Genomic DNA, 25,213 nt, shown 5'->3' on the forward strand with positions numbered 1-25,213 from the left:
CATAAATTCTGGGTTCCCCGGGCACTTGACAACTGAAGCCAGGGACAATAGAATTCTTGTGTCCAACAAAACACTCCTTGTCCAATGCCGGTCTTATCAGCCGCATTTACAAATGTCTTTCGTTGTACCCAAATAATTCCCTATTAGAAGGGCTATTGGGAGCAGAACTAAATAAATATTCACAGCTTTTGTCATATCTTTGGGAAATGAATAAACAAACAGTCATCTAGCATATGAGCAAACCTCCTACTACTCACTACATTTTATCCGTATTTCTTGTCCAAATTATGTAGCTTCACTTTTTCCCTTTAACATAATTGACAACCGCGGTACTAGAAGCTCCGGTTTTCTGTGCCGTCTACTACACATCATCGGTATTATTGCGTTGGTGCTTCTACATGCGTTTTGTACAAATTACTCTTCCCCACACCGCTGGATTTTTATTTCTGCCTCCTGAAAGAGGAGGAAATTAGAACCCAGAGAAGTTGAACAACTTGCCGAAGATAACCAAGCAAATGAGTAGCAGAGTGGGAATTCCAATCTAGATTTCCCTTGCTCCAAAGACTCTTCCCTTACCACTCAGCAATGGTGATTTTGCTACTGAATAAAGAGGAATAAAAGTTAGAATAAGGGGAAGTATCTAAGCACAACCACTATAAAATTTGTGCATATATATAGAGAGAGACAGAGAGAGAGAGACTATATTATTAACAACTTGAGAACAGCTAGAATAGAAAGAAAATGAAAAGTCTTTCTCCAGAAGAGTATATTTTATTTTTGCCTAAAATGCTAGCAATTTCACTTTTTAAACTTTTTTTAGGGTGAAGGTGAGAAGCGGACAAAAATAAGTATAAGCACGCTGCAGGAAAGTTTTAAGGATGTCTATACGGTCAGTATGTAAAGTTTTCTGAAGAACTACTAGGGTGAACAAAGCAACCAGCGTGCACACAATCACATATGCTCCAGAATAACTTTAACCTCTTCTTCTGTAGCTGATTTTATTTTAGTTGTTTGTCTCCTTGTCATGTATGGATAAATATCTAAACATTTGAATGCAATGCCCATGATCAAACAGAAATCCCCTTCTCAATAGAAGCCACCAACTAGAAGAATAGCGATTTTTACATTAAAAAAAAAACCTGACAATATTAAAATTCTAAATGGCTCCCTATCAGGTCAGGAGATGCCCACACTCCACATTTATTAACACAGCTCATGCATCTGTCTCCTATCTGTCCCCAGCCTCACCTGCCCACCTTACCTCCTGCTTCAGTAAGTATTGCTGTTCCTGAGCCTGGCAGGCTTTGCACCTCTGTGCTTCCCTGCATCTGACCCCTTCTTTCATTTACTGTTAGTGTGACTTTGGTGGAAATTATCCTCAGTACCTAGTATAAACTCAGAGGGCTTCAGGATTCCCTTAGTGTAACATAGTGCTTTTTTATTTCTTCCACAGTTAGAGATCTTTGATATTTATGGCTATTTGGTCCTCCCAACTTTGCATCAAGGAAGCTGTGAGCTATTTGAGGATAGAAATCACATTATTATTCTCACTTTTGTTTGGCCCGGGTCAGTACACTGCTAACCCTCCACAGGGCTAGATTATTGGAGAAATAAATGAATGGTAGTAGTTAGACAAAGAATGACCACAAAATTATATATTTTTTAATTTAAAAGATTAAAAATACCTATTGCCTTTTATCTACTTGATGTCAAATGACAGATATAATTTGTAATTTGTTTTCAGGGACCGTAATAATGTACTCACTTGGTGCAAATTATTCAGCTTTGATAAATGCAACGTGGCACTGTTTGGTTTGTTTTCTATAATATTTTAATATTTCAAATCAGTAAAGTAGGTTATCATTTTGCAAATAATTGACTATTAACAATAAAAGACTGGGAAACCAACAGGTATTTTCTGGCTGGCATTAAATGCCTGTGTTTGTGCAAGTATTAAGTTTGAAAAAGTGTGGTCAATATTTTCTAAACACTTCACATGCCAAATGAAGCATTTAATCATCTTTGGGGATTTAAGGCATGAATGCCATCATGTACAAATGATGCTAATTCTCAGCATTTCACTATCTCCCAGAAGCTGAGTCTTCTCCAGACACAACTTAATCCAAACAGGCAATGATCATGACTAAAATTTATTGAGAATTTCCAACGGACCAGGTCCTGGGCTAAGCACCTTCCTGCAATATACAATTTCATCTTATGACAATCAGGTACTGTGGTTTTTCTTCATTTCACAACTAGGAAACTGGAGCACAAAAAGACTGAGTAAAGTTGCCCTCAATCACAAAGCCACTCACCAGTGAAGCCAAGACTTGGGCACAGGCAGTTTGAATCTATAGCAGTTCACTGAACAACTGTACGCTACTCCATTCCTTGGCTATAAAATAGGGCACTAAATTAGGAAAGTAGTCCAGAGATTTAAAAGAAACATGACTAAGGATTGCATCACTTTACCAGGCTACCTAACTATCCAGAAAAAGCAGAAACCAACTACGAAGGAGAACCCATGCATGTAATGAAGAACAACAAAGACCTTTAACCAGACCCAAGGCCTGAGACAGTCTCTTGTATTTTATCAAATCTGGGCAACTTCCAGACAACCAAGAAATCCGCTTATTTGCAAGTTTCTGGAGTACACAAATCTACATATTCATAAAGTCAGAGAAGTGCTGCAAACGCGCGCGCGCACACACACACACACACACACACACACACACACACACACACTGCAGTGTTTGTTGTCTGCCAGAAATAGTCACAGCGTCCCGCTATCTTTTCATAGTAAGAAAAGTAAACTGCATAGTCCATAGCAATACGACTGATTTATGATATAATAGGAGAGAGCTCCCTCTGGGGCTATTATACTCAGAAAGAAACAAAATAAGGTTTCTCAAAATTAAGTGGGACTATCCTTTTGCAATATAAAATTAGGTTAAGAAAAAAATGCCATTTTGTTATTTGCTTCTTCCAAGGCACTTATTCTGAAGATACAAGCTGTGCAAATTCTGCTTGTCTATAAACTCCACAGGGATAAGAAGCATATATGTTTCCTTGTCCACTTTGTAATCAGACAAAGGTACAAACTAAATGCTTCAAAAGAGCTTTCAAACCAATGACTTAGTAAATAAAAATCTGAGCCCTGGACATAGTGGTCTCACCTATTTGCAAGTGCTTCTGAAGGGCTGCAGTGAGTGGAGACTGATTTTCTTCAGGCAGAAATTTGAATTTGGCCACAGAGGGGCTGACGTGAGCCAGGGAGAGTCTAGCGGGTGCTCTACATCCTCATCACACCTCATTAAATACACTGGATTCACTCAGGGTCGGCAGGGGAATCAGGTCGTTAAAATGTTTCAGTTTTGCGTTTGCTGCACTTTATTGGTGGAAGAACATTCTTCACTGCTAGGCACAAATTTTGACATTCTTGAAGAATGGGAGAAATCATTTGTCAATATCGAGAATCTAATATTTTCGTAGGAAGCTTTATATAGGCTGTTCTACCTCGATTTATTTGTAAGTCATATGTGTGTGTGCTTTAGATGTAAATGTGACTGCACACACACACAAAAACACACATCCTCAAGGATGCATTTGCTGTTTTTATCTTTTCATGTTTTAATACTCTTTGGATGGTTACTTTTACTAACTCCATTGTTAAGAACTGAAAATAAAGAGGAAAAAAATAAATGAAACACTGTCAACAGCTATGTGGAGCTGGGTCATCTTACCAGACTGTGCTTGGATCATGAGGGTGGAAATGACAGAAAAATGGTCCTGTTTGTCTGCACATCAGTGGATCAGAAGTCTGGGGAGGTCTTCTTCTACAATATTCATTTATTAATTCTCTATCATACGGCTTCCATCAAGAAAATGAGGCTGGATACCTACACTTCATCTTAGCCAAAAGGCCAAGAAATGAGGAGGCTGTCTTAACAGGTTTTTAACATGCCTCCTTGGCTTTGATATCTGCAAATGTTCTATATAGAGAGATATAAAGATATATAATAGTATCTATATGTGTGTTAGTACACACACACACGCATACATGTGTACATATTATTCACAACTTGATCATTCATATTTGTAAACATTTCAGTCACTTTCCTTATCCAGTAAGTAAATGAATTTTGGCATCGGGTACCAGGGTAGATTTGATGAGCAGTAAGATTGTTTCCTACTTTGAAATGACAGAACTTTGTAATTGGAATAATCAGTTCCCCTGGCTAAAAGCATCCCACCTCCCTCCATCGGTGTTCCAACCACGCTTTGGGAAACACAGAGCTAAGAGCCGATACTTCTCTAGTGTTCAACATGAGTTGGGGATTTCATGGCCAAATCCAATACCATGATGTAGCCATCTTCAAGAGGACACTGCATGTGCAGAAGACCTTGGGGGCCAGGGAGGGGTCACCTTTGGCTCTCAGAGTGATGTGTACGTACAGCCAGTTTTCAGAGCCAAGATGGTCCTCAGAGAAGGCCCAGAGGACCTTATCTAGGAGCCAAACCAAGGGGGCATGTCCCCCAGCAAGCCAAGGGGCCAAGTTGTGGAATTAGAAAGACTTTGGCATAAGATGCAGCTGCAAGCTGATTCCTGTTTGGGCCTCTATGACTCGTCAGTTCTGTGACTTAGGACTCTGTTTCTTTACCTGTAAAATGAGCATCATAACACCTCACATTCCTGTGGCAAGCACAGAGGTGATATTGTGTGCAAATAACGCTATTGTTTCTGACATAAATTTACTGTTCACTAAATATAAGTCAATACCATCAGGGTTCTGTTATCAGGGTTCTGTTACAAAGACTCAACATAAAAAAATGAATGCAATACCTGACACAACAGAGGCCCCACCAATTGCCAGATTACTGGCCTTCAATGACAATAAATGCGGGAAATAGAGACATACCTTTTCAATTCTGTTCAGTCCTGATGTCAGCAAAGAGAAAGTCTCTGTTTGCAGTGATTCCTGAACAAACCTTTTTTAACAAAGACAAGGCAGTCTCAGGCTCAGAGAGGATTCAATTATGTTGTTTCCTTTTAATTATATCTGTTTTTTGGCTGCCTCATATTTATGAAAAGAGATATTGACTTGCCAGAAATTAGAGAAATATAATTTTCTTCAAAAAAATTTTTTTAAATAGCAGAAAGTAGAAGGAGTCAAAAGAAAATATTAAGTAAATAACAATGTGAATCATATCCAGATATTAGGGAAGACAAAACCTGAATGATTGAGAGGTGGGGAACATGGATCCATGGCACCACAACTATTTTATGGACAGGGAGACGGAGGCCCAAGGGGGACATGGGTGAAGAGCGGCACCTACAGCATCTAATCCGCTCCAGACCCTGCCTCCAGCATCCCAGGGTCTCTGCACCACATCTTCATTAATATCACACGTCAGGTCAGCTACACAAGGGGACTGCAACAAATGATCACAGTTCTCTTCCAAGGGCAGAGAAGGAATTACAGGGAGAGACAAATGCCAGTTCTGACATGGTGGTGGAGGAGGGAGCAGTGGCTAAAGCCCTACAGGAAAGTAGGTCTTCATGAAAAAACTAGGTTGAAGACTCACCCGGCCCACTCTCCACCTCATGCCCTGTGACTCATGCCATGCATTTTACCAATACCCTGTTTGATTCCAAAAAGAATTTCAGGCCGCCTACAAAGGTGCATACAGTACAAACACATATGAGACTATTTTGAACACTAAAAATGTGAAAAGGTAAAAGAACAGCATGAAATAATTTGAATGAAGGTCATATGCAAAGCTTGGTCTACGAAGTCATATTAGTTGCAAGGGCTGCCTCACAAAAGGGACGGGGACACACGACCTGGCACAGGACCACAGCACCCATGAAGAAAAACTGGTGCTCAGCTGGATTGCAGCCATTCTGGGTACTGATGCCAGAATACTATTTATCCCATTGGTTCTCACAGAGACAATCCCGTGCAAGACACAAAGCAGCGTTCTTAAACATAGTGGAAAGACAATTATTGGGCCACTTAGAACAGCATCACTAGCCCACACAGGTGAAGGAAGGAGACAGAGGAAGACACTCAACAGCATCTCTCTGCCAGGAGGACCTGAGAGCCAGTCCATCTTTCACACGGCTGCTACAGGCACACCCTAAACCAGGGGCCTGCTCATGCCAGGGTGCAAAGCCCTCAAGGTCTCCTTAGATTGGTCTCCTCTCCTTTAACAATAGCCAAGCCTGCTATGTTCCAGATACTGTGCTAAAGTGGAGTGTCACATAGATAACCCCTATTTGAAAGTGGAGAAATCTAAGATGGAGAGGGTGAATTATTAATGCCACCTGCCTTGCTAGTAGGGATTCACATCCATGCAGCCTGACTCCACAGCATCCTCTCTTAAGCACCACTCCACTCTGCCCTCAGGAAAAGCCCTTCATTAGTGAGCCCCACTGGTCTTCAGCTTCACTTGGGGAAACTCCTTCTAGGAACCCATTGCTTTGCCTCAACTTACCATATTGTTTCACTCTGCCTCCTTCATTCCTACTTTTGCCTCTGAACCGAATATCTCTTCCTCTTCCCTTTTCACAAACTTATCCCTGTCTTTTAAGGTCTTAGCCAAATATCACCTCCTGACAGTCCACCTTCCCAACTACACACACACACACACACACACACACAAAGCTTACACTGCGGCATCATCTCCACCAACCACTGTGATTGGTGGAGATGACGACACAGTGTAATTCTGTGAGCACATGTTTCTTGAACATCTATTATGTGCCAGGCATGAGCCAAATCCCTGGATACCAAACAGCTAAGATTGCTCTTTTTACAGATTGTTCAGCCTCTGGTAGAGTTAAAAAGTAAACAGAAAAATAAGCAGCAAAGAATTAGATAGCGATAACTTACACACAAAAAAATTTTAAAACGTTAATAAAACAGAGGGAGGATCATATCTTCTTAGGATCTCTTTACACCAATACACACATGGCCAACACATAGCTGATGCTCAGTAACTGATGAAATGAGAGGCAACAACTATGACCTACAACAACCTTTATCAGTCATTCCATTCTTATGTGTCTGGACATTTTGTTGTTTTAAGAAACCATTTTCCCAACTGTTTGCCTGCTCCTCCAGTCCCTGTGTGGTTATGAAAAGCAGAAACTCTGTCATCTGCATCATGTTTATAGCTCCTACATTACCTACTCGGGAATCATCTGCATTTTTTGCAAACCATAAACACAGAGACCTGGACTTAAAGTCTGAGAGACATCACAAATCACAGGATGTAAGAGCCAAATGAAAACTCAGCAGTGATCTAATCTAGTGATGTTACTAACTGTTCTTGGCAAAGAGTGGTATTCCTGGGGTATCCCAAAGGCTGCTGCAGGGGCTGTGGTGTGGTGAGGAGAGTTGGAGGGAGGTTTCTGGGGATTCCTACAACTTTCTCCTTTCTTCTATTTAATCCACAGAAGCTCTACTTTATCCATGCTATATGTTTTAGAGGTTAGGGTAAGATTTTCTTTACCAAAAACCTGCATGAACTTCAAGGAATCAACAGGAGAAAAAAGAGAAATGAAGAATCCAGGAGTTAAATGAATCCTTTGAATTTTTACAGAACCTCATTCTGAACAGATGTATATGTTTAGACACGGGCAGATGCATACAACCACAGACAGATGACAAGGCATAGATAGAACACATACACGATGTAAGTGGAGCACATATTTGGCAATGGGGGTACAAAAGTGTGAAAGAAGGAGCTATTAAAATAGTAGCGAAGTATGCTTTCAAGGGAAGCAGAAGTCTTTCTAGCCCTGCCATTCTCTCAAGAATTGTGTCTTCTTTGTTGCTCATTCATTCATTCGTTGTTTGTACTTTGAAATGGTGCTCATTCATTCATCGTTTTTGTCTTCTTTGTTGCTCATTCATTCATTCATTCATTCTTTTTGCTTTGAAATGGAACTCATTCATTCATTCATGGTTTTTACTTTTTAAATAATTGTATATCAAGTATTTCTATGCACAGTGATGCATAGAATTGGGACCTATAAAAGTGAGACAGAGAAAGAGAAGGAGGGAGGGAAGAAGGGAGAAGAAGAGAAGAAGAAGGGAAGAAGGTAGGGAGGAAGAAAGGAAGGGAGGGAAGGGAGGGAGGCAGAGAGGAAGGAAGGAGGGAAGGAAGGAAGGGAGGAGAGAGGGATGAAGGGAGAGACTAAGGAATAGAAAGAGGAAGTACTAGACGGAGGGAGGAAGGAAGGGAGGGATGAAGGGAGGGAGAGAGGAAGGAAGAAAGGAAGGGAGGGAGGAAGGAAGGGAAGAAGGAAGGGAAGGAGGGATGGAGAAATGAAAGGAGGGAGGGAGGAAGGAAGGGAGGGATGGAGGAAAGGAGGGAGGGAGGGAGAGAAGAGGGAAAGGAGTGATGGAGGGAGGAAGTGGGGGCAGGGAGAGAAGGAAAGAGAGAAGAAAGAAAGGAGGGAGGGAGGGAGGGAGCAGGGAGAGAGGGAGGGACAAAGTAAGGGAGAAAAAAGGAAAGGAAGAAAGGAAGGAAATGAGAGAAGAAGGGAAAGAAGAAGGGAAAGAGGGAAGGAGGGAGGAAGGGAAACTGCAAGATAAAGTAATCAGGTGAATGAGGGGCCTGAAATGCCCTGTCTTTCCTCTCTTCCTCAGCACACAAGGAGGCAGTGTCTTACACAAAGCAATCGCAGGGTTCCAGAGGAGGCAGGGGGGTGAGAAGAATGAAGGGAGCTCCCAAAATAAGACATGACTACAGAAAAAAATAAAGAGAGAGAGAGAGATGACGACATGATTGGATCTATGAGACTGTCTATTTTTAGTGGCCTAAAGAAGACGCTCTCCAGTGACCTTGCCAAATTATGATGCAAACAGAGTTAATGAAAGCTCTCTCAACCTTCTCTTCGAAGTCAGCTCATTACCAGATCATTTCTGCAGACTCATCGCCCAAAACCCTGTAACCTCATTAAAGAACTAATCCTAACAGGTTTGACCTAAAAGTGAGCAGATGGATTTACTTGAACAGATTTCTGCTTTTCTAGTGGTTTTTCCCGAAGAAACATTAAAGACCAGGTTAGCATTTCTAAGCCATTCGCTTTCATTTCTTATTGATGTTGGTGTTTCGTCTTTCAGTTAAATGCCACTCATTTTCAGAAATAAGAAAAATGCTCCGAGCCATTAAGAAAGATGCTTGCTTTCGATGTCATCTTAATTATTAAAATTATAAAAAATAGAAAAGAACAAAAAGAATTCTAATCTTGACTAATTTGATGTTTCCCTATGCATGTTTTAAGTATTCTTATTTTATTAGGAAAATAGAGCATTAGGCTGACTCCAAACAGAGTAACTCACTTGAAGTAAAGGACCTTGTTGGTATTGCAATTCTTTAAATAATCTCATTAAGTTTCACCCAGATTGCCAACAAGAAACACTTTTTTACATTCCCATAAAGTTACAATTGCCTTGTTGTAACAGGAGAATGCTTAAGTAAAACACAATGCATGCCGTGCATGGAATAGCAGACTTTCCCCAAAGTCACAATGCTGTGACTTATAAAGACACATGGGAAAATACTTGGGACTATTTCCACATGGTTCATTATGACGTCAAATCTGGACTCCAATTACAATAATGTAAAAATATTTCTGACTAATTTGAATAGTAGGAGGAAGAAGAAAATGAGGACAATTCATGAGTCAGAGTGAATGAATTCCGGGTGAATTCTTTCCTCTCTTCTTCTTTATTTCTAATATAATGGTTAAAGTATTGTCTGTTCTGGAAACACTTTTTAATCTTGTAGTCACTTCATGCCACATGGAGTACCTCTTTTGCAGCATAGATGCCTGAGTTGGCCACATCTAAAGTGAGCTTGGGTACCAATACCGATACCTGAGCATCCATTTTTTTGTACAGCCAGGAAAAACTGCTCTGCCCAGAGATGCCCAAAGAACAAGCCAATTTATTCCAAAATAGAAACAGAAGAATAGTTTTACAATCCCAATTGACTGAATCATTGAAGTGTCTAATTAATATTGATACCATCAATTTGAGTCTAAAATACTCTTTTGGGTTAAGAGAACCCAGGAAGAAAGGTAAGCAACTACCAATCCCATAGCATGAACCTTAGAAAGTTCTCCCTGGAAGCCCCTTTCATTTCATCCAGTTTATTCCTCCAACACACATCAGTTGACCACCAACTGCACCATAGGACCGTGCTGGGGACCAGGGACGGACACAGTGATGAACAAGATTAGAACCTCGCCCCTCATGAGCTTGCATTGTATCTAGTTTTGGCTGCTTTGAGCTCAAACCCGGATAGAATTTCCCAGGAGAACTCTTGAGATTTGCCATCTCACTCAGAATAAATTAGCCAATAACCCCACCAGCCTGTAGAACAGAGTTGCTGAGTTTAAGTCCAGACCCTGCCACTGTACGATTGTGACAAATCCCTTTGCACTCAGAGCCTCACTTTTCCTATCTAAACAATCAAGAGGTAAGTAAGTTTCACATTTTAGCAACCTAGACGCTCCATTATTTTATGGGGCAACAAATTCATTTGCACCCAGGATATTCAGACACCTCACACTAAACCAAAAGCCACGGAACACGGAGAGAACATAGGACACTCCTCATGCCCACAAAAGCAAACAAACACCTGTCCAGTAGGAGAGTGAAGGAAGGAATGCAGGGAGCTGGTGTCTATAATCTCCATGGGGGGAGTTTTGGAGTCTGACAATCCAGGATTCAAATCCTGCCTCTACCCTGTAATTGAATGTGTGACTTTGAGTGAGTGACTCGACTTGACTGTACAAGTTTCAGTCTCCACACCTGTAAAGTGGTATCTCTAATGGGAAACTCACAGCATGGCCTTGAAGATTAAAGGAGGGGTATACATAAGGCACTTGGCACCACCCCAGACATGCCATGGGTGAGCAATAAATTTTACCCAAATTAATGTGAATTAACAGAAATATTATTATGCATTGGAAATCCCTGCTAAGACTGAATCTTGTTCACTTTCCTAGTGCCAGCACCTGGTGTAGGCCAGACACACAGAAGATGCCCAGTAAATAAATAAATGTTAACTCTGATTAACACATACTGATTAGAAACTCTGATTGGAAAATAGGTATAAATGAATAATTAAAAATAGGAAAAGCAGTTGGTTGTTACTTTATAAACACAGTTTGTTCAGGGAGAGTATTTTTCAAAATGCAAGGCAAAATGGTGATGAAAAGGTCACAGACTCTGGGAGATGCTGAAAAAAACCCCAGCCTCCCACACGGCTTGTGAGATCAGCAGAGGCAAAAGCCAAATGCATGAGTCATGCCCAGCAATTCTGAGGCAGGGACCAATCAGAGGTGTGTGCTGTCCTCGTCACTGTCCGACTGAACTCTTCATTCATTGAACAAACAGTTCAAAAGGTCCTTTGAGGAACTCCCTGGTGCCCTTTGGCAGAAGAGTGGCCACAGAGCTGACACCATGAGCAGAAAATGTGAGAACCTGTGCTCAAGAGAAAGTGCTCCCAGTGGAAAACGAAAGGAGGTCAAGGCAGGGAAACAAGCAAGCCTGTTAAGGATTCCATACAACGCCGCAGAAGTGTTTTCCAAAAGCAGAGTCCCCACATAGCAACGGAAAATGCCAGCTTCATTTAGGCAGCTGCCCAACACACACACACACAAACACACACACACAAACGTGTGCATACACACATGCATGCATAAATACATGCACATACACCCCCATGCACAAACTCCAAAAAGGGAGAAATGACTCTAAAATAGCAGAGCCCACTTTGCATCACAATGAACAAACCGTTATGATCCATTTCTGATGATGAGTAAGGGGCTACGGACTGGCTCTCTGTAACTAGGTCAGGCACCAATTGGTAGTCAGCTCCACAGACCCAGGAAGATTTAATGAGGAGGAGACCAGACAAAGACAGAAGATGGAAATAGTGCCCCAAGCACGTGTCCCCAGACACCACAATCTGGCGATGGGATCCAGTCCATGCTATTTCTCTCAAAGATAGACCGGAACAAACTTTTGGAAACTCCTGACATGCGGATCACCAGTCCAGGCCAAGCCGTTGAGCCATGGCTCTGGCAGCAGCAACCGGGCTGGAATAAAAACAAACCCCGAATCAAAGGAAGATCGCGACCCGAGCCGAAAGTACAGAGAGAGCGAAGGCCGTACAGAGGCGGCCCCTGTTACAGCAGGGACAGGACATAAATAAAACGGCACTGCCAACCTCAAGCTTGTGTCCACAAAAGCCAATCCCGTTTGCCGGGATCTATGCGCCACCGTTCCCGTCCCTCGTCCGTGCCGGGCAGTAGTAACTGGCACCTGCATTCAGGCTGGCAGATGGAGAGGCCAGGCGTATTGATTCCAGTGCCTACTCACTCCACCACCACGAAGGTCACGGCGCAGCAGCTGGCCACCGAGGGACTTCCTTGAGAGGCAGATTCCAGCCTTGGCAATGCCATCGCCAGGAGGCACCTTCTCTCTTCAATCTCGGGACACCTCATGTGGGGAGACCAAGGGCCACAGGACCGTGAGAGGGCTCAGCCCAGCTTTGTTCTGGACAGACGGAGAGGCGGCTCCTGATTCCTGGCACTGCCAGCAGCCCCGTGAATGAGCCACTGTGGTGAGACACACACCCACTGCTAATGAGACCCACACAGACACAGGCAAGAAAGGCAAGTGCAGTGGTTGCTACAAAACAGGCAGAGAAGAAGCCAAGTCAGGCAGAGGCAGGATCACATCGTGCCCACCAGGCTCATGGTACCCCCAGCCCACGGGAGGGTCCCAATCCAAAAGGGAGGACCTCGAACTCTTTGTCTTCCCTTGAACTAACAGCATCTTCTTGTCCAATTTTTTTTTTTAATTGGCAGCCAAAATGTTATGGACATTTTTAAAAAGTAAGTGCCATCATCTATCTATTACTCTTATTGTTTTAGGGAGCATTTTTAACTTAAAAATCTAAAGGGGTAGATTTTTCAGAAACACACTTAGCAGTGAAATACTTGTATATTGAAGAAAAGGATGCATAAAATTGCTTTAGAACTTTAAATACAATTTACATTTATTTTACGCTATTGTATATTGTAAAGCAGTAACGAGAGTGGGCTCTGGGCAAGTTGCCTGATCCTACCTGTTCTAGTCTCTAGCTGGATAACTTTAAATCAGCTACCCAACCTCTGCAAACATCCATCACCTCACTGCTAAAATGGAGATTAGAGCATGCCTCTCATGTGGGGTTTCCTATAAAAATTAAGTTAATTCACACAATGCACTTAGCACATAGCAAGCTCTTAATAAGGGCTACCTACCTTGATCATTATCGTGATCATTAGTGTGATCTATGTTGGCCATTTGAACTGACCTTGCAGAATAAATGCTTAGGTTACAATGCTACATTTTTTTGTATCTAACCACAGTTATTGAAAATCCAATAATATCTAAGTATGTGGACCAAAATGGAAACAACTCAATGTAATTTCACTTGCTGAAAATTCAGAATATTTAGAGAAAACAAGAAACCTAGACCCCATCAGCTTTCCCTGCCCTCTCCCCTAAAAATCCAGAAGGGAGAAGACTGCAATTATCTAGTTCCATTTTTATTTAATTAATTAATTAATTAATTAATCTGAGACAGAGTCCCCCCCTTCCACCCAAGCTGGAGTAAAATGGCATGATCTCGGTTCACTACAACCTCTGCCTCTTCATGTGATTCTCATGCCTCAGCCTCCTGAGTAGCTGGGATTACAGGTATGAGCCAACACACGCAGCTAACTTTTTATAACTTTAGTAGAGACGAGATTTCACCATGTTGGCCAGGCTGGTTTCAAACTCCTGGCCTCAAGTGATCCACCTGCCTTGGCCTCTCAAAGTGCTGGGATGTTACAGGCATGAGCCACCACACTTGGCCTTCATTCTTAATATACTGCTTTTGATAATTACTCCTTTTTTTGGCACCCTCTTAAATTTTGGACCCTGGGCTCACTCATACGAAACTAGACCTGGCCCTGGGTGGGAGGTAAGTCCTCCTCTTTCTTCGGAGTGTGCTTCTGTCACTGTAATGTACACTTGGGGACCTTATTAAAATGCAGACTCTACTCCAGCAGGTCTGGGAAAAGGGATGAGGTCCAGGTCCTGCCTAACAAGTGCCCAGGTGATGGCGGTGAGGACACCACTGGTCCACAGACAGCACTAGGAGAAGCGAAGCCTTGGAGAAAGGAGATGCTTGGAGAATGGGGAGCGGAAGTAAACACCTGAGTTTCATTTGGTTGTTTTTTTGATGTCATGGTTGTTTTCAGACAACTTGGAAACTCTTTCATTATTCATGGCTGTTGTTAAAGCTGTGGATAAGTCCTTGGACCCAGAGGCGGGGAACATTTGTTGTTTTGTTTTGTTCTAAATCAAACAAATAGAATAAAGCAAATACCTGTTGCCTCCTGGTGACTGCCCTTTGGGGAGTTCATTTAACTTTCATTCCCTTATTCTTTTGAATGGCTACGGAGGCAGGGCTAGGAATGCCACAGAGGACAGAGCTGTGCAAAACACCCAGGCTCCAAAGGGGACACATTGCTGCTAAGAGTAATAGAACAGTGCAGGCTCGATATACCCGAATTAACTGTCTGTCACTGCCCTTCAGTAAAACTGCAGGGAAGAGCAAGAGTTTAGAGTTTTGGATTTAAAAACTCAGGGTTCACACCCAGGCTCCAACATTTGGTAGCTGTGCAACCCCCCGGCAAGTGGCTTAGCTTCTCTGAACCTTAGTTTCTCTACATAGAATGGGATCCCAGTAGTGCCTGCCTTATAGGATTGTTGCTGTAAGATAATTCATATATATACACACACACAATATGTGAACAATGGCATGACTTTTTCCAAAGTCCCAAGAAAGCACCCAAGAACTGGAACATTTATGACAAGTTCCTATGGATGTACCCTTGTGTGTAATTTTCCCTATTTCCAAGCCCGTATCTTCCCCCCAGAATATGCGCGTGTGCACAGAGACAGACAGACAGAGATAGAGAAGAGGAGGGGAGAGAGAAAAATAACAAATAAGAACAACTGAAAGAAAAAGAAAGAGTTTGAGTAGTGATAAAGACCCATATTCAAAATAGTATTGTCCTCTTTAACTTCTTCCTAATTATTATGCAGAACAATGAAAACATTGTAAAAGAAGTATTAAATCATCTTACATCCTTAGGTGGAAGAAATGGTTAATATTCTCTATTAAAGTGTATATACTTGGAAATTACCAAACACACAGGCACACACACACACGTGCACACACACACAGACTTCCTCCTCCTCTCTCAAATCTTACACTCTCTAGAACACGGCACTGTGTCCTACACATAGTACACCCTGGCAAACATAAGCAGGCTGAATTCATGGAAGGAAAGGCTTGCATGGCTGGTGGTCTGCTCATCATTCCACCATTTGGGGGTGTGCACTCCCATCCTGGTCTGCCAGCCAGACTGGGATAGGGAAAAATGGGGGAAAAGTAGGTCTGAAAGGAATGGTTCTCAGTCGTGCCTTTAATTGTCACCATGCTGGGGGACAGAATGTCCGACAAGCTTTCTTGTCTCTGAAAGAAACAGAGCCACTCAGGCAGAGGATTAGAGGACTCTGCATGTGGCAGTGGCCTTTCAGACAACACTGTCCTAAAGCCTGTTTCCCTGTCTCCATGTGGGATGAGGGGGCTCTCTTCATCAAATCCTACTTACGGGACCATCTGTGTCCCTGACCATGTAAATAGGCCTCTTGACACTCACTCAAGCATTGTTGCAAATTGTCCTCTTCTCCACACTAATGCTCAAGGCTGTGGGACACTGCAAAGAACCCTTCTTCCATTAGGGATTTCTCTGTCTAAGCAGGATTTATGATGATCCTTTGGCAAGGATCTTTGAATCACTGGCATTCACAGGATAGTCAGAGCGTATTTCAGGAGACTCTGTCGCTAACAAGCAAAACAGCTCTGAAGATTTATCTCCTCTGATGAAGCAGGCAAATCCTAATGCTCCCAGGATGCCACCGCTAGACAAGGTGCTATTGCACGGCGAGCGTAGACAACATGGTATTGGATACACCAACTCTCTCCCAAATAGCTGTGTGACCCCAGGGAAGTTGTTGAACCTCTCTGACCAAGTTTTCTCATCCATAACATACAAATGATCGTGTTTTCTTCTTAGGGCTACCGTCAAGATGACGATGTTGAATGGAATCAAATGCCTGATATACCTTACACCTGACTTATGGGCAGAGTCTAATACACAGTACCTATTCTTTTTGATAAAGGATGTGAGCATGTGTAGTAAGAAGGAGGCAGCATTCACTGACTACCTAGAGTTCTGCCTCTGGGAGGGGCTGTGAGCTGCAGTCCCAGTAGAATGAAATGAGTGCACCTGTGCCTTGAGAGTTTGCCAACAAGCCGGCCCCCTTGATGTGCAGTAATTGTGCACCTCAGCAAGAGGAGCCCACATCCTGCCTCACCACTCCGGCACTTGTTAAACTTAAATTTCATTTGTATCTATTCTAGTCAATTTTCTTTGATTTATCTCCCACAAACTCCTCCTCCAATTCCTGCATCTAAGCTTGAAAGGCATAACTGCCTTTGCTTCTTTGGTTGTTCTTTTCTTTTACAGGGTGATACCGACAAACCAAATAAGAAAAAAAAAAAAAATCCTCCCTCCCTCAGGCTCACTGAGCTGCTCCTCCACCAGCAGCATCCATCAATAACCTCAGAGATGTCTCATGGCCTGAAGAAAAGGAGACTGGGTGGAGACAAAGGTAGAAATAAGTGTGGGCTCCCTTTGATCCAGCCCATCCTAGAAGCACATGGTATTTTTTTTTAACACTTTAAGTTCTGGGATACACGTGCAGAACGTGCAGGTTTCTTACATAGGTATACACGTGCCACGGTAGTTTGCTGCACCCACAAACCTGTCATCTACGCTAGGTATTTCTCCTAATCCTATTCCTCCCCTAGCCCCCCAGACCCCCACAAGCCCCAGTGTGTGATGTTCCCCTCCCTGTGTCCATGTGTCCTTGTCGTTCAGCTCCCACTTATGAGTGAGAACATGTGGTGCTTGGTTTTCTGCTCTGGTGTTAATTTCCTGAGAATGATGGTTTCCAGCTTCATCCATGTCCCTGCAAAGGACATCAACTCATCCTTTTTAATGGCTGCCTAGTATTCCATGGTGTGTATGTGCCACATATTCTTAGCACATGGTATTTCTAATCTGAGACACTGAAGCAGGGAGCTTTGGTCAACCCCATTTTTCTCAGGGGCAACTGAGGCTCAAGAGAGTTTGGTAACTTCCTAAAAGCCACCGAGGGCATATCAGGAGTATAAAGGATACCCAGACTGGCCTGACTGGGCATCCCATACACTTTCCACTGCATCTTATTATTTCCAAGAGACAAAAAGAAAAATCCTATTGGCTTTCGGTGCTTTTGCAAAGGTCACAAAATAGTAAAGATACCTGCATGTCTAACTTCTGGCTCTGCCATGCTGACATATGAACGCCTGAAACTCACTTGATCTCTTTAGATGTCAGTTTTCTTTTCTTTTTCTTTTTTTTTTTTTTTTTGAGACGGAGTCTCGCTCTGTCTCCCAGGCTGGAGTGCAGTGGCGCGATCTCCACTCACTGCAAGCTCCGCCTCCCGGGTTCATGCCATTCTCCTGCCTCAGCCTCCCGTGTGGCTGGGACTACAGGCGCCCGCCACCGCGCCCGGCTAATTTTTGTATTTTTAGTAGAGACGGGGTTTCACCATGTTATTCAGGATGGTCTCGATCCCTGACATCGTGATCCGCCCATCTCGGCCTCCCAAAGTGCTGGGATTACAGGCGTGAGCCACCGCGCCCGGCTAGATGTCAGTTTTCTTACTGGAGAAAAAAAAAATAAGCATAAGCATCTTTACGGATGATTACATGTGGATAAAATGAGATACTAGTGCGCATAGCCTGGCATGATGTAGAAGCTCCTCAATGGTGTGTAGCTTCCTTTCACAGCTGCGGGAAAAAAAAAATATCTTATTGTGAGACACATGTGCAGAAGAGTGAAACTGTGACGTAAAGAGAATAACTAATAACCATGGAAATGAGTGTATTGCCTAGTTTAACTATAAATGTGTACTCAAATGCAAAAATGAAATGGCAACTGAGAAAAAAGAGAAGTTAACAAATGCTGTATCACATCTCACCTACACAGGATCTTACCACGTTCCCTGTAGTCAAGACAGTGAAAAGGTGAACTATAGGTACCTTATAAGGAACCATACAGGTTTTACAATCAACACAATATGCTTCACAAGGGAAATCCTGTTAAATTAAATATTACATCATTACGCCGCTATAAGACTCAGAAGTATCAAGTCTCGCAAATATTTGGTGGAACATATAAAACAGATTTAACGTCCTATATTTTGCTGTTCTGTTCATCTCTAAGACTTTGCTGCCTCTTACTTTTTCATATCAAAGATAAAGAAGACTCTTCTCAAATATTTTCCCTTCAATTAATGGTAGCCAGAAATGCATTTGTAGGCTCTGTGTCTTAACACCGGCATTGACTTCATTCACAGATGTGGAAATACAGAGACGGTTAAGTGTTTCTGAAGTAGAGGGTGGCAATTAGGTTGATCCTCTGATTTGTGAACTATACTCACTTGCTCTAGCAATCCTTACCCTCCCCCACTATGCCAAGGTGCATTACCACTGAAAGCAAATAATCGCATGCTCTGTTAATTCTGCAGGATATTTCTTTCATATATTTTGACAACATGGAAAACTCAGAGAAACCTCCCTGACACTGATAGTGGAATTTCAAGAGCTCAATCTGTGATGGTGTCTGGCTATAAGACTTTACAGTTTTTTGCCCTCCTGCTGCTATTTCCATGTGTAGAAAAACAGTTTACAAATCCCTGCTAGTGAATGAGTGTGTCTGTGTTTACCGAGCTCAAACGTTCTGCCTTTTGCTTGAGACATGTGATACATTCGTGCTTCTGGTGACATCAGACATATGTGATATCCCCGTAGTGACAGGAAAGCTTTAGAATTAGCATCAGCAAAGACATTACTTCATATTATATCATTCCCCCAATAGCATTATAGAGAGCCCCCAAAGAAAACCATGGTCTCCCAAATTAAAAATATCGTTGAATACAATCTCCATCACACTGCAAGAAGCTGATTTTTTTTTTCCAGGACTTTCCAGAAACTTCATAGGACAGTGTAACCCATCTCAAAATATAAAAAATTCTAGTCTAATAGACATTTTTTTGATCAATAAGTCATCAAGCATTTATCAGGTGCTGTTTTCTGCTGAATGAGGCACTAGAAATCACAAGGCAGGTAAGCAATAGAGATTCCTGTGGGAGGCTCCTGGAATCAGGAACCCAGGCGGACTCCAGATCTTCATTTCACAGGGGAGAAAACTGAGAGAACCATGTGCAACTAATGTCATTTAGGGAATTTGGCAGAACCTGGGGATGCCGGCTGACTGGCTGTAAGCAATGTATAGTCCAGCTGTTTTTGTCTCCAAGCTTAACAATAATTTAAAAATAAACACCAACTTGGATGTGAAAAGTGAAATTACCCCAGCCTAATATGCAGTGTTGATTCCTAAGCTAAAAGTGGCCTGAGTCATTAGCAAGGTCCGCCTCATGAATTTTGACAAAGCCTTTCATATGCAAGGCATTGGAAAACCCATTCAGAAGGAACTATTAATGAGCATGTCCTATGAACCAGGTGTGAGGGACGCAATGGCATATACAATGGAGCTCCTCTCTGCACAAAGTTTGCAATCTAAGTAGTGACTACTAGTAGACAGATGGGATAGAACACTTGCTACAGGGTGGCTGACCAAGAAAACCTCTATGACAGAACTATTTCAGGGCAGAAAGCATTGAAGGACAAAAAGGAGTTGAGGGGAAATATTATTTTTAAAAGGATTTTTTTCTATCATGGTTTGCTTTGCATTTTATTATAAAAAAACAATGTTTTTTCTCAAAATGTTTTTTAAAAGGATTTGTACACACATTTAAATGTATGTTTTCACGTTGATTCTTACAATAAAATTTACCTTACACTATTGTGTATGCATGTGCATGTGTATATGCATGTGTGTGTGTGTGTGTTCCAGTCAGCATTCTGCTGTGTCTCCGATTCTCTAGGATTAGGTTTTAATGCTTAAACTCTTTAGTATGGCCTGAGAATGAAAAGCTTCTCACAGCCTTGTTCCTCTTCACCTTTCTCGATTCAGTTGACCCTGCAGAGCATGTGCCCCAGTCACACCAGATCAATTTCACTCCTTGAACATGTCAGGTATGTTTATGCTTCTGTCATTTGCATAACCTATGCTCTTGAAACCCCCTTGCTTTCTTGTCTAACCGGGCAAATTATGCCTTGGTCTTTACAAATTCATCTCTTTTCTCTAGCTTTCCCTGCCTGTTTCATCAAGTGACATTAACTCATCAATCTCCTGGAAACATCTGTTTTCGTCGCACAAGTCTCAGCTCAAATTGCATTATGATTATCCATATAATTTTTAAGTTTTACCTCTTGATATTTTTTTTAATTATCAGATAATGCAGACTTAGTGTCAAAATTTTAGAAAATAAAATGTATAGATGAGAAAATAAACATTTCCTTACACTATTTTTTTCTATTTTTAAATGCAATTGAGATTTTTCTTCTTCTGTTGTACCTGACTTAATATAAACCCTGAGCATTTTCATGCATTTCTACTGAGAAGTCTCTGGGAGCTCTGCCGCTAATACCTGCATAATTGCTTGTCCGATGTACAGTAAACTACATAACCATTCAACCCCTACTACTAGAGTACTCAGTAGTTTTCACATTTTCCTATTATAAGTACAAATGCAAAAACACTAATTGTGCATTAATCTCTGTCTTCATTCTTGCTTATTCCTTTAGAACGGGTGCTTAGAAGTGAAATCACTGGGTCAAAAGAGGTAAAACTTTTAAACCTCTATGTACATATTTCAGATTATTTTCCGGAAGAGATGTTTTAATTAACAAACATACCAGTATTATTTTTAAAATGCTCATTATAATCCCCCATCCCATCACAATAACAATAACAAAATTTTTAAAGGGATAAATGCATTGCTTGAATATGTTTCTTTGATTAGTAACACAGTCGAATTTTTTATGTGAACACATGTACATGTATGTGTATGTGGGTATAGTCACGCATATAATTTTGGTTAATTGTATTGTTAGCTGCTTCCCCTACTTTCCATGGGAGCAATGGTATTTCTAATTCATTTGCAAGAGCTCTGTATTCAAGTATTAAAATACCTCTTCATTTGGTTTGAGATTTTGCAGATTTGTTCTCTAGTCATCATTTTGCTCATGATATTTTTGAGCTAGTAGTTTAATTTGTCCATTCTTTTCCCTGCCTTTGTGGTTGTTTCTTCACATGCTTAGATTCTTGATGCATCATGATCTTCATTAAGAAAGGTTTCTTTCTTTATTCATCTTTGTATCTCTGGCATATTTATGCAATGGTCGTGCCTGGAATATAATCATCATTCAATAAATCCTTGCCAAATTGTATTGTATTTTATTGTATCATACTAGTAAAAGCTACCTCTCAAATCATTTGCTTTCATATATCAAAATTAACATTTTAATAATTTATATATGTTGATACATTTAATAATGGATAATACTACATGCATATGTCTGTCTAAATTCTGTACCTCAATATATCTCTTAAATACCTAAATTGATCCATCAAATTACATGTTCTGAATATTGGTATGAAATATTGATAGATAAACATATTCCACAGATGAGCCATTCAGTGCAATGGCAATCAAACAATGACCCGCACAGGGAAGGTAAAGAGCATCTACCATGTAATACAGCCCTATCAAAATGGGGGTCTACTTTGGTTGTCTACCAAAGTATAATGTTATCTGTCAGGATCAAAGGCTTGAACACCCCCCAAGAGAACCTGAGTTTTGTTTTCATTTTATCTTCCAAACCATAAAGGGATCACATCACTCAAAAACTTTCATTCTGAATACATTCTAAAATAAAATGTATCAAACAGCTATATTGTATCTTAAGGTGTCCTGAAATTAATTTTTGTTGCAAACATAGACGTGATTTGTAGTGTGAACACAGCATGAATTCAAGGAAATTTATGCGAAGTCACATTACATGTCCTTGGGGGAGGGGAAGCAGAGGGGAAAGAAGGTGCTGAGGACTGAGTCCTCCAGACCCTGCACAGGGCCACTGCTGCCCCAGTGCTGCGGCTTCCCTTTCCAGGGGCTGCCTAACGGGCTCTCATCTTCCCACCTGAATGAATTCCTTCCCAGAGGCCATGGACAGGAGATTCCTAACCCCTGGAGTAAAGCACAAAGCTGCTTGCCCACCTACATTCTTTTCCAGGACAGTCTGGCTCCCTGGGCTGAGGGAGTTTAAATTCCTGCCAGTAGCACCCTGACATCTAGTCAGGTCAGGGCTCAGCTGAGCTCGGTCTGCCCAGGTGTCAAATAGAAAGCTCACACTTTAACAGGTAATAGCAGAGGACAGAGGAAAAGGCTGGGATCCAGCCCTTGCCAGGGCACTGTGCTGACCATCAGACTGGGTGACCCTGTGAGCCCCTCATCATAGGAGGGTGAACAGCTGGTTAGAAACAAGTACGAAGCAGTGTCTGAGCATACATGAGGCTTATACAAACCACACTGCCAACCAGTAGCAGAAGTCAGACTGGACACTTGGCATTCCTCCTCCCTCAGAAGTCCACACTGAAGTCGGGGCTTTCTCTGACTGGTCACTATAGCCTCAACCCATGTGTAAAATGTAAGCTCCAGATTCAACTGACTTCCCAGTAAAAAAAGGACAGTCTGGGAGGAAAGAATTATTTGCTAATAAACTCCTAGTATCGTCTTCTTATATCTATTAGTTTAGTCATTCATTCATTTATTCACGGTGTAACACCCAATTAAAGGCAAGATATATAGTGAATTTTGCCATTAGGAAGGTCTGAGTTCAAGTGCGGAGTCAACCCACATCAGCTTGGAAATTTAGGAAAAGATATCTAACTTCGGTAAGCCTCATTTTCTTTACCTATTTTGATGTTGCTTTTAACAGCCCAAACCATTACCTTCCTGGTAGGACCATTACCTGTTTCAAAGGCATCATTTACCTATGACATTGATGCTTTACCTGTAATAGGCTGTGGGCGCAGCAGGGGGCTCACACGAGAAGCCACACAAGGGTTTTATGTAGTAGGGCTTGGCACATGGTGAGTGGGTAAATAGAAGCTACTCTTAAAATAGGAAAGAATACCTGAAGTGTATATTGAGTAGGAATCCCATGAACACTGTTTCCAAACGACTTGACCCTTAAAAGTAACTGTGAGAGAAATGATTTTTTTTTTTTCTATTTTGACAATGAAGACACTGAAATGCAGAAAGTTTGAGTGCCTCACTTGAATTAGCCACCAGCTCCTTTTCAGATTTGGAATTTGGATCCAGGTTTGTCTCCCTGCAAAGCCTGCACTCTTCCGCAGGTGTCAGGCTGCCTGGTTCCAATCTATGCAGTGGGGATGCAAAGAAGAGTGAGGCAGCCTTGCTTTACCCGCTGACTAGTGGGAAAGAAGGACGTGAGAGCACATTATTGTGCCTGACATGGTAAGTGGCATTGAGCCAGGAGAGCATAGGAGTGATTGACTCCAGGCAGAGATGGGCCAGGAGGGCCACACTGGTCCTGTCTCTTTTGATAAGTTGCTTCTTCAAAGCCAAGAAGAGTGTGTCCAAATAGCAAAAATGGGGAAGACTGGCTACTAGGTAAAAGATAGCCTGGAAAAGAAAAATGGGCCAACTTGCATCGGACCTTTCCCATTCAAGCCATCCTGGCAAACAAATCATTGCTGAGGCAAGACACACCTTGACACAGATATTCTGACAAGTCATTGACCAAGGGATGACAGAATTGGAATGTCAGCATTTTGCAACTCCCTCATAAAGGATCTAAGCGTCAGACATCAGGGGTGGCTGACATCACAAGAGAAATTACCAACATTATGTGCCTCCAGAGGGAAGTCCCCATACCACCTAGGGAGTAGTCTTAGCAAAAAATAAAATAAATTTAAAAATTGAATCTGAATCAGACTAAGACTCATCCAAGATCCAATTTTCAGAAAATTAACAGGACAGAGAGAAAACACAGCAGAGCTTTTCAATCAGAGCAATTTTAGTTTCCAGAAGACATTTGGTAAGTTCTGGAGAGGATTTCCCTTGTCACGACTGAAGAGGAGGTGCTGCTGGCATCTGATGAGTAGATACCAGGGATGCTCCTAAACATCCCACAATGTACACGACAGTCTCCCACAGTCAAGAATTGTCCTGCTCAAAATGCCAATAAGTGCTGAAGTTGAGAAACCTTGTATTATGAAATAAATTATTTCATTTCTTCAATGACATAGGATGATAGGATAATTTACAGATGAAAATAAACTTAAAAGGTCTATCTAAGGCCAAGTGTGATGGCTCATGTCTCTAAACCCAGCACTTTGGGAGGCCGAGGTGGGAGGATCGTTTGAGCCCAGGAGTTGGAGACCTGCCCAGGGAAACATTAGTTGCACATGGGGGTACATGCCTGTAGTCCTAGCTACTTGGGAGGCTGAGATGGGAGGACTGCTTGAGCCCAGGAGGTGGAGGTTGCAGTGAGCCAAAATTAAACCATTGCACTTCAGCCTGGGTGACAGAGCAAGATTCTGTCAAAAAGAGAAAAAAAGAAGAAGAAGGAGAAGAAGGAGAAAAAGGAGAAGAAGGAGAAGAAGAAGAGGAAGAGGAAGAGGAGGAGGAGGAAGAAGAAGAGGAAGAAGAGGAGGAGGAGGAGGAAGAGGAGGAAGAAGAGGAAGAAGAAGCCGCCACCTATCTAAAGATTAAAAAAATTTAAAATGGCAAAATTAAGCTGTAGTGTTTGGGAACGCACACACACATTAACAACAAGGAGGGAATCATATGAGTGAGAATAGTGGTCATCTTTGTGCGGAGTGATGCCCTTGGGGAGGCATCTGACAAGATTTTAGATCCTCACAGAAGTGGTTTAAGAGTATTTACCTTGCAATAATGCATTCAGCTACACAAGTGCTTTACATATGTTTTCGTATAATATCTGAGAAGAACATAGTTTAAAATATTAACCACAA

At 41.9% G+C, this 25,213-nt stretch overlaps 1 protein-coding gene and 1 long non-coding RNA gene across 5 annotated transcripts in view; one reads left to right on the forward strand and one right to left on the reverse strand.

Moving 5' to 3' along the window:
• Positions 1 to 25,213, reverse strand: part of CDH11 (cadherin 11) — a 182,109-nt gene that overhangs the window by 118,672 nt on the left and 38,224 nt on the right. The window contains exon 1 of one of the 4 annotated variants that reach the window (XM_065536992.1): positions 12,256 to 12,586. The exons of the other annotated variants lie outside the window; for them this stretch is intronic. The gene's annotated coding sequence lies outside the window, so the exon portion shown is untranslated. Of the gene's footprint in view, positions 1 to 12,255; positions 12,587 to 25,213 lie in introns of those variants that run through there. 4 annotated transcript variants of the gene reach the window in all.
• On the forward strand, positions 16,598 to 24,679 carry LOC123570530 (uncharacterized). Its single transcript, XR_006694788.3, has 3 exons — positions 16,598 to 16,808; positions 20,282 to 20,343; positions 20,457 to 24,679. It is a non-coding gene; the product is annotated as an uncharacterized lncRNA (long non-coding RNA).

Source organism: Macaca fascicularis, chromosome 20 (genome assembly GCF_037993035.2).
Source record: "Macaca fascicularis isolate 582-1 chromosome 20, T2T-MFA8v1.1".
In the NCBI taxonomy this organism is placed as follows: Eukaryota; Metazoa; Chordata; class Mammalia; order Primates; family Cercopithecidae; genus Macaca; species Macaca fascicularis.